This window comes from Berghia stephanieae, chromosome 2 (genome assembly GCF_034508935.2).
Source record: "Berghia stephanieae isolate SIO BIC M18660-M18661 chromosome 2, UCSD_Bste_1.3, whole genome shotgun sequence".
Classification (NCBI taxonomy): Eukaryota; Metazoa; Mollusca; class Gastropoda; order Nudibranchia; family Aeolidiidae; genus Berghia; species Berghia stephanieae.
This window is the reverse complement of record NC_088361.1, coordinates 99,218,319-99,228,455: the sequence shown is the minus strand read 5'-3', so window position 1 is coordinate 99,228,455 and position 10,137 is coordinate 99,218,319. Positions and strand designations below refer to the sequence as shown.

Below are 10,137 nucleotides of genomic sequence, written 5' to 3'. Positions count from 1 at the left end.
TTAACAACTCCTGCCTGTCACTTGTTTCCCCCACTGTATACGACAAGATGTTCTTCACAGTTGAAATGTCCACTGCCCTTCCATCGGCATTCACACGGTCCTGTGATATTGATGCCTTAATATTCGAGTTCTTTCGTAAGCAAATGGAGTTTTCCTTGTTCTAGTAATGTTCAGATATTCCATATGACCCATTGTGTTTTTGTTTCTAGTTTTCTATCCCCATTCTCTACTTTTCCCTTTTTTTCTGCTTTTCCGTTCGTCATCTCCTGACGTCCTACCTGTCTAGATTCTTCCATCCCCAGGAAATTTGGCCCTGGCGGCTCTGGTGGCCCCAGCTCGGTCGGGTTCTCTTATTCTTTTATTTGTCATCTTCATGTGCAGGTTTTGTGGCAAAGGAATACGTCGGTGATTTGCCATTGCCTTTCAGACGACTATGGCCGCTTATCATTTCAGTCTCTGGTGCGCCCCTGGCATAAAACGACTCCTCTTCCATCTCTTGCCTTTCAAGTCGTTGTCCTGATTCGTGGATCTTCCGTCTTTTCCGCCGACGGATGTGTATACTTTGGAGGAGAAACTTTCTTCGTTTTAATTTCGTCCACATAGTTTCGCCGACCAGCCAAAGTGGGGGATGGCCGTATACTAGCACACACGTAGAGCCATATATGAACTAGACATTAGAGGGGGTACAGAATAGGATCCTGGTCATCCCGAAAAATGTGGCTGCCTCTCACCGTGAGGTGTTAACCCAAACAAAATCAAGTCTAATCCCCCCCCCCCCCCCACACACACACACACATACACACACGAATATAAGCAGATGTGACTAAAATTCCTAACAAACGTCAATAAGATAATGTAAATGAAATGTCTTTTCTTACCTTCAGCATCAATGGTGATTGTTACAATGAATTTAACACGTAATAGTCTTTCAAGCTGGTCATGTGACTTTCCTATCGATAGCAATACTGCCCCACATTGATAAAATACCTTGTCACAGTTTGTTCAACACATTTGGGACTCATCGATTCAAAGCGGTATTATGTCTGGTTGATCCATTTGCCAAGAATGGATTTTTAAGATAAGATGTCCAAAGATATGAATTTTCGTTTTTCTCACTGTAATAAGCTGTATTTATTTTCATGAATAATACATGTAACCCAAATATCATTCTATTTTTTTTTTCTTAGCAAAAAGAAAAATCCATTTTAGTTCCTAAAACATCCCGACATAATACCGTTGTGGAACGGTAGCTCACATTGACTAATGTGATGAAAAAAAGCTCTAATAGTCGCCACTGCAAGGCCAGCCACGATACAACGCCTGGTATTCTTCACATAATTATTATCTACAACTTGCTGTGCTGACTGAAAGACCTTTGCTTCGTATCGGAAAGGAGCTCTGTTCGACCAACTCACTCTAGCTTGCTTTGCGGCGCTGCACTGCAGGTGACGCCTGAGTTATGCCAGTCTTCCTTTGGAAAAAGCCTTAAAGTCAATTTATTTACCCTTTGGTAGGAATATAGGGAGTTTTATTTAATTTACTTTTATACACTGACCATTCGACAAGAAACAAAAAATTTAGACAACTATAAGAATTCTTATAACCAGACACTACACAATCCGATCGAAACATACTGCCAAAGTACATAGTTACACACAACATGAAAGTTTCAAAACCAAGCTTTCAGAGTATAGATCACAGCAAAACCACAGTTAAAACACCTATTAGTACAATTAGTTGTTTCTTATTTGTACTAGATAGAGGTTTTCTTGAAAATGTGTGACCCATTTTAACCAGTTGACTGTCGTACTTTGGAAAGACATCAATTCAAGACCTAATTTTTTGTTAGCTGTCTTCGTGGAAATGGCGACATATTGCGACTTCCAAAATAAAAATATAGCAATAAATTTAAAGAAAATTGACATTAGTGACTCTCATTAATTTGTTTGTCACAAACTAACTGTATTTATATTTGACATCAAGCAATTATTACTCTGATCAAAAAATAGATAGTGACTTTTATCATTGAATAAATCAAACTAGAACTCTGTAATAATGGGAGCTGGGAACTTTACCATGTAACGTTAATATCTTTAGCTAGAGCTAATTGTTTTTATATTTTTTATCTTAACAATTTTCTTTTTATTTGAGTTTTTTTCTGCAATTTACAAGTCTATGTTAAAAGAATTTTGCAAAATTGTATAGTTTTAGAGGTCATAAAACAAATTACATCAATTGTTAAACTTTAAATAAATCTAGAGGTGAGCACCATGAAGCTCACATTAATTGAATTCAGTTCATGGAGATTATGGTAGAATTGACCCATAGATTCCATACCACTTCAGGCAACCTCAGAATATTACTATTTATTTGACTTTTAAAATTGTAAATCTTGACTTATCTGTTCTTATGTTGACAAAACTATAAGTTCAAAGTTCGAAGGATGCGGTTTGCACGTTATTACAACATCTAGATAATGAATGAAACGTGTTTTGATCTCATAACTGAACATAAAAATACGTCATACGAAATCCGGATAACAATTCACAACTGCGTATTTCGTAAAAATGCTAAGCAATAGTAATACTAGTCAATGACAGAACGAGTGACACTAATGACAAACTTTAACGTTGTGCCCATAACTGAGGCACTTTACATACAAATTCAATCTCCAGCAAACGAACTAAAACAGAGTTTTTGGGTGATTAATTTTGTTTCTATCCTTTGATGGTTTGTTAAAAGATATAATCTGTAGATTTAAACAAGAGAGATTCTACGTCGGAGAGCTAAAAAAAGAAATACGGGTATTTTCATCAGGTAGGATGATTTTAGCTTGAGGTTAATCAGGCCACAATGATGATGATGATGATGATGATGATGATGATGATGATGATGTACATTTAGTTTAGCACTTTCTATGCAATTGCATCTCAAATCGCTTTTATATCGCGTAATATACACTAAACGTGCTCAAATCACTTTACAAAGGGTCCATGACCAACAGCAACATGTAGAACGAGACCTGTCGCCTGTTAAGCGATATTACAATTTTTTTCGACAGATACAACGCTGTTGATGGCCATGTACTCATTTTACACATGGATATGGTGAGAGAATGTGAGTAAAGAGCCTTTTCCAAGGACTCACCTCTGCGCCGAGCGAGGCTCGAACCCAGGACCTTCCGATCCGTAAGCGAGTGGCATACCACAATACCACATAGCCGCACAATATGCACTAAGTATGCTCAAAGCGTTTTACAAGAGGTCCCAAGCCGACAGCACTACCGAACATATATAACGAGGCACGGCGCATATAATATAATATTGAATGTTACGTGCCAGTCATTCAATTTACACTTGATGACGGTGAGAGAACTAAAGAAGAAAGCTTTTCTTCCAAAGATTCAATTTTGCGCCCCCCCCCCCCCCCCCCCAAGTCGGAATTCGAATCGGAGTACACAAGATAATGGCCTTTTAAACGATGATTCATTTGTTTATCTGTCACAAAATTGAAGTTTCATATGAATTAATGAAAGTTGTTAATTTTGGATAATTTAACCTCCTTTGGAAATTTGTGAATTTTGGCTCTCTGGAGAATTTTGTTGCAGTTAAAGATGATGTTTCATTGAAATAGACCCCTGAAAAGTTGAGTTTATTATCGTCTTTGTGGTAGAGTGTTGAGTTGATGAATTATGTGTGTCAGCTAGCAACTTTTTGAAGCCTTGTCTTCTGAACATCGCCCATCGGACTACTTCGGGATATGGCTAAATAGGCAATTCTTTTTATATGCTCGAACTTTTGAAATTGGATATAGGGATGGTTGTGGTATCAAAAGTATCAAAATCAAAATCAACCCCCCCCCCCCCCCCAAAAAAAAAAACCACAAAAAAACAAACAAACAAAAAAAAAACAACAAACCCCAACTTAATCCAACATACCACTCTCATTTCGGCGATGCATTTTAAATTCATGCCACTAGACATAATTCTCATATAAGACATAAAGTGAGTAGTCCAGATATGTGGTTAAATATGTGAGAGAAGATTCCATGATCAATCCATCGAAGTGTCTATTTTGACATCACCTTAAAGTCCAATCAAGGTTGGACCAAAGGATCCCGCTATGAAGATTCCACTCAAATGTTTACAAAGTACAATATACAATATACAATACTCAAAACGAATAATGATAGTAGAATACAATGGTAATACAGAGATGATTTACAAGGGAAAAAATACCACCTCAAAAAAAAAAGGTACGATACATTTGACTGTATCCCTCCAAGCTAAGGATCCCCTTGGGACCAGGAAATAATACTAGCAATCTTAATCTTGAACAAAGATAGAGAGCAACAAAGAAAAGGAAAACAGATATGGGGTAATAAAAGACACAAGTGACCTCCTTCCCACCATGGGAGGTCAGATGATCCCATCCAGTTAATATTACTTACATTAAAGGCATAAACACATGTATAGAATATTATCTATATTAATTTTTATGAAAAGAAATAAAACCACAAATTTAAATTTGTTCAACAATATACTTTAATTATTTGAGCTAATGATGAAAAAAAAAAGACTTGCATTACAATCATTGTGAAAATCCATCTCCAATGATCGACCATATATTAAAAAAAAGATCAATAAGACTGAGGCCAGGGACTCAAAATTTTAAATTTTTAGTTGATAACACCTCAAAGGGGAAAGAGTGTGTACATTGAGGGGGAAAAGTTCATCAGTATTTACAGCTCTCTTGTGTACAGACATCTAAGAAAAAGTACGATAAAGGGAACTAGAAATTTGTAGATTCAAGAGTCAATCACCAGGGTAACCGAGATGAGACAGCACACACACTCAGAGTTTCTAAGATACACAGAGCTTTGATTTAGGGGAAAACAAATGTATTCACCAGGAGAGAAACACGCTTACACAAACAAACAAACACACACACACACGGACACACACACACACACACACACACACACCTGAATCAAAATAATAACAAGAAATAAATTAAAGATGAGTAAACCTTGTAAAAACATAACTGTTATTAGATTAAAAGATAATTGTCTATAAAATGTATTATTTCAATATTATATATATTATAATATTGAAGCCCTTCAACTTTTATCAAATTTTTTTTTTTATAATCTGCATTGAGTTTGCTGTTTTACCATGGACTCAATTGGATAAATGCAAATATAAAATGGAGCCGTGAAGTGGGAGTTCATTTTCCCTTTTGTTGAGAAAGTTGCTATTAATAAAAGCCAAGCTCCTACTCGATTTTCCTCATGATCATGAGCGTTACAAATCGCTGTACCTAACAATCACCATGAAGCTGAAGACTGGCGCAAACTGCTATCTGCAAATATAATTGTATGGAAAATTGCTTATACTAAAAACTTCCATTTACTATAAATCATCATTAAAAAAAAGACTTGCATCCATCAGGGTAACATCTACATCTCTAAACTTTTGTGGCTCTACGTAGGAATTTATGCAGTTGAGTGTGAGTCTGGAGGCTAAAGCTTGCTGTGACATGGTATCCAACTGAAATACATTTAGAGCGATACAAATTGAAATTTTATATTTGCCGACACAGGCAAAGTTAATCTTATTAAGAAAACACAAATAAATTTTTAAAAAAATAAAAACTTGACCTTGGTGTTGTACCTTTGGCTAACAATCTTTACAATTTTTAATATTTTCTTTTGAACTGGTGTATCACCTGCTTATAATCAGTGAAAGATGTTGTAAGAGTTCTAGCACAAATACAATGCCTTCCAAGTCTAAAATGACTTCTACTTTAGAAAATTATGATTAATCAAAAAAAAAAAAAAGTCAACAAAGTATGCAAAGGCCTTGTGGTAAGTCATGTCTATATATATATATATATATATATATATATATATATATATATATATATATATATATATATATATATATATATATATATATATATATATATATATATATATATATTTGCTATTTTATTTGATCATTGCTTTAAAAACGGAGTTGACAAATCTAACTATATTTAAAAAAAAAAGAATTGTTAAAAAAGCACGCTTTTTATAAGCTGTTTCTTTTTCTATTTCATTTATACCATAATTGTTGTTAAGCTCCTACATTCATGTTGTAGAATTATTCTCAATACAATATTATCAACCTTAACCATATCTCACCTGTCTTTAAATTGTTACAGGGGATAGCGCGAACGCAGTCCCCCTTACGCAAAAATTTTACACTCGAGTCACCCACATTTGGGGTGATCGCAGGGGTCAGCCCAACCGGAGTGCAATGGAAAGGCCTCGCCCTGGGAGGACCCCCTTCGTGATCAGGGTCCCTCCCGTGCCAGGTAAGTATGATTGTCTAATTTCACATAATTATTATAACGATATATCGAGAACTATAAACGTGGCGTTTGATTGATTTGCATAAATTGTCACATATTATCATTTATTATCCAAATTACCCACGACATTCAAATCTTTGTTGTGTTGTCTAACCAAGCTATATTTTTGGTATGGGGAGAATGTATAATGTTAACTTATTTTGTTGAATTTGTTGTTATATTGACTAGAGTGTTTAAGATGTCTGTATATCTGACATGGAAAAGATTGAGTTATTTCCCTTGCCTATAGCCGACTTTCGTGAGGAATTTATATGACAGACGTCCTGTCGTAAACTAATAGACGGGTTAGCATGACGGTTAGCGATAGTAAATTTAGTATATTATTCGTTGATTGAAAATGGGACTTTTGCATTGTCATACATAATAACAAACAAATATATCACATTCAGCTTCAAAGAAAAGAACAACTGAAAATAAAAACAAAACAAAAAAACAAAACAAAAACAAAAACAAAACAAGAACAAACAAACTAACAAACAAAGCAAAAGACGATGCTTTAACAAATAGACATATCTTTTGAGGAGTTCCCCTTCATCAAATAAGCATAAATTCCTGCGATGGTGAATCCGGAAAAAGACGAGACGGTAATTATTGGTAATATTCATAGAGTAAAAGATAAAAAGCGACGTGTACATATATGCAGGTCTGACATCTGAACGCTTTATTGGGCCGAGTTTAACATTATTGTAATGGACAATATTTTGTGTCATTTTTTGAGATTTCAATGAGCCAATGGTGAAATGGGTTATAATACTGGCAATTAAATGCACGTTGATAAAGTGGGCATTATAAAGGAAGCTGGCAATGATATATAGATATATTACGCATACATTTCATGTGGTTTAGTAACGAAAGTCAGAATTTCACTCAACACCAATACGGTCTATGTCTACCTATTATATTGTTTTCTATTTTGAATGCTGAAAATAAAAATTTTGAAAATTAAAATTCGGTTTAAATGGCAGGACTGACAAGATTCACGATCGGGTTAATAAGGGCTTATTTGAACACAATCAAGCTTTATCTACTCACTCTTTGTTATTATATTGTTCCAGGGGATAGCGCGAACGCAGTCCCCCTTACGCAAAAATTTTACACTCGAGTCACCCACATTTGGGGTGATCGCAGGGGTCAATAGGGCTGTGCGGGTACCCGGGTCCTACCCGGGTACCCGGGTATTGCAGAATATTTCGGGTACCCGGGTAGAATCCTCGGGTACCCGGGTATTTTTCAATTTCTCTTTAATACGTTATTTTATTGGTTTATAGAATATAATTCAATCATATTTAAGTTTTAAAAAACTATCCGTAATCAAAATAAAATTATTGATTACATTATGGGCTTTCAAATAGCTAGGAATAAGTTAGGAATCAACCTGATTCCAAGAAGTCAACTTTCTCTCGGAAATCGAAACTAATGAACGTCCTTCTGGACCTACCATAGAGATGAGAAGGTACTTCGAGATGCCCCTTGTAAAAAGAGGTGAAGACAACCCTCTAACGTGGTGGAAAAAACACCAAGCCTTGTTCCCTGGCTTGAGCCAAGAAGCCAAAAAATTACTGAACATTCCAGCAACCATTGTACCTTCTGAAAGGGTGTTTTCAAAAACGGGAGAACTGATCTCTGCTAAGAGAAGCTGTCTCGGTGAAAGCCACATCGACAAGTTGATCTTTTTGAACAAGAATTGCTAATGAAAGAAGTTTTTTTTTTATACCCCTTTTGCCTTTTGCCTTGATTTTCTCAATCGTTGAGTTGTTGCAAAGTCTTTATTTTTTGTTTTGATTCTTAATATTTTGTTATATCTTTTTCTACAGTTTGTTCAAATAAAGATATGCTTTAAAAAAAGAAGAAAAAAACAAAAAAACAAAACAAAACAAAAACCAAACAGACAAACAAAAGAAACCCCGCCATATCAGCCATCATGTCATTTTTTTGAAATTTCAGTTACAACAATGAGCCCATAATGAAATGGGTTATAAAACCTGCAAATAAATGCTCGTCGATAAAATGGGTATTATGAAGGAAGCTGGCAATGACGTCATATGTAATAGATATATTATGTATACTTGTCGTGTGGTTTAGTAACGACAGTCAGAATTTCACTCAACACCAATACGGTCTACCTATTATATTTTTTTCTTTTTTGAAAGCTAAAAATAAAAATTTGAATTTCAAAATTCGGTTAAACTGTCGAGATTGACAAGCTTCACGATCGGGTCTAACTTAATGGGGCTACCTATTAGAACACTAATCAAGCTTTACCATCTTGGGATGATATTGTCGATCGACAAGTCGACAAGACCTATTTGTCGATCTGCTGTCGACAACGGATGCGATTTGTCGACAAATGTATAAATGAAAAATAAAAAAAACCCGATATAAATCTATATCTAGGATATTTGATTTTTGATAAGATCAGATAGCAAGTAACAATATTGAGCAATTAATATCATTGTAGCAAGAAAAACACAATTTTCCGCCACAGATTTGCCATGTAGATAGAATGAAGTTGACGTCACTCGGGTCTTTGTTATCGCTTTTTGTCATCCGCGTTTATGAGTAATTCTCACTAAACTGTATTAACCAGACTATAAAGGTTCAAGGTTACACATAGTTTTGTGTGTTGGTTCGTAATACCTCCCTTAACCAAGCGCATACTATCTATAGCAGGTTAGCCACGGAAGTTCCACCACCTCTCCCCTTTCCCCAACTGCCAACCACTTGGACCAAGGACAGCAGTTGTGGGGCGGGAAATAGCAAGGGGGTGCGTGTTCTCACTCCTGCCAGCTTTTACTGAGCTGGCCGTGAAGCGCCGTCGGGTCCGACAAATTTGGCGGCAAGTCGACAACGAATTTTTTATTTGTCGACAAACAGAAGTTTGCTTGTTGAAGTTGCTTAGGTTCCTATAACCATCTCACTCTTTGTTTTTAAATTGTTACAGGGGATAGCGCGAACGCAGTCCCCCTTACGCAAAAATTACGCACTCGAGTCACCCACATTTGGGGTGATCGCAGGGGTCAGCCCTACCGGAGTGCAATGGAAAGGCCTCGCCCTGGGAGGACCCCCTTCGTGATCAGGGTGCCTCCCGTGCCAGGTAAGTATGATCGTCTAATTTCACACCATTGTTATAACGATATATCGAGATTTATAAACGTGGCGTTTGATTAATTTGGATAAATTGTCGTATATTATGAATACTGAAATCCGAACGCTTTATCGGGCCTAGTTTAACATTATAGCAATGTAAAATATATTGAGATTTCAGTTCGAGCAATGAGCCCATAATGAAATGGGTTATAATTCCTACAAATAAATGCATGTCGATAAAATGGGTATCATAAAGGAAGCTGGCAATGACGTCATATATATATATATATATATATATATATATATATATATATATATATATATATAGGTTTAGTAACGAAAGTCAGAATTTCACTCAACACCATATGGTCTACCTATTATATTATTTTTCTTTTTTGAATGCTGAAAATAAAAATTTTGAAAGTTTGAATATCAAAATGCGGCTTAACTGGCGAGATTGACAAGATTCACGATCATGTCTAAACTTAGGGTAGAGTCGGGGAACTTCGCCACGCTGCGGTCGCTCCACTTCTTTCGCTTATTTCAGTCTCAAGATGTCAATTTTCTTAAAATAGAAACTGGTCATCAAGACAATCAGCCAATCAGTGATGAGATTTTATTAAACTTGTTCCAGTAT

At 35.8% G+C, this 10,137-nt stretch overlaps 1 protein-coding gene and 2 non-coding genes across 3 annotated transcripts in view; all 3 read right to left on the bottom strand.

The window, feature by feature from the left end:
- LOC144966011 (uncharacterized) overlaps positions 1 to 1,029 on the bottom strand; it is an 11,053-nt gene extending 10,024 nt beyond the window's left edge. Inside the window, exon 1 of the mRNA XM_078901986.1 lies at positions 879 to 1,029. The gene's annotated coding sequence lies outside the window, so the exon portion shown is untranslated. The remainder of the gene's footprint in view (positions 1 to 878) is intronic.
- Positions 1,030 to 6,200: 5,171 nt separating this feature from the next.
- Positions 6,201 to 6,364, bottom strand: LOC144966792 (U1 spliceosomal RNA). Its single transcript, XR_013644273.1, has one exon. It is a non-coding gene; the product is annotated as a U1 spliceosomal RNA (small nuclear RNA).
- Positions 6,365 to 9,351: 2,987 nt separating this feature from the next.
- On the bottom strand, positions 9,352 to 9,515 carry LOC144966789 (U1 spliceosomal RNA). The gene has a single exon (XR_013644271.1). It is a non-coding gene; the product is annotated as a U1 spliceosomal RNA (small nuclear RNA).
- Positions 9,516 to 10,137: the final 622 nt, after the last annotated feature.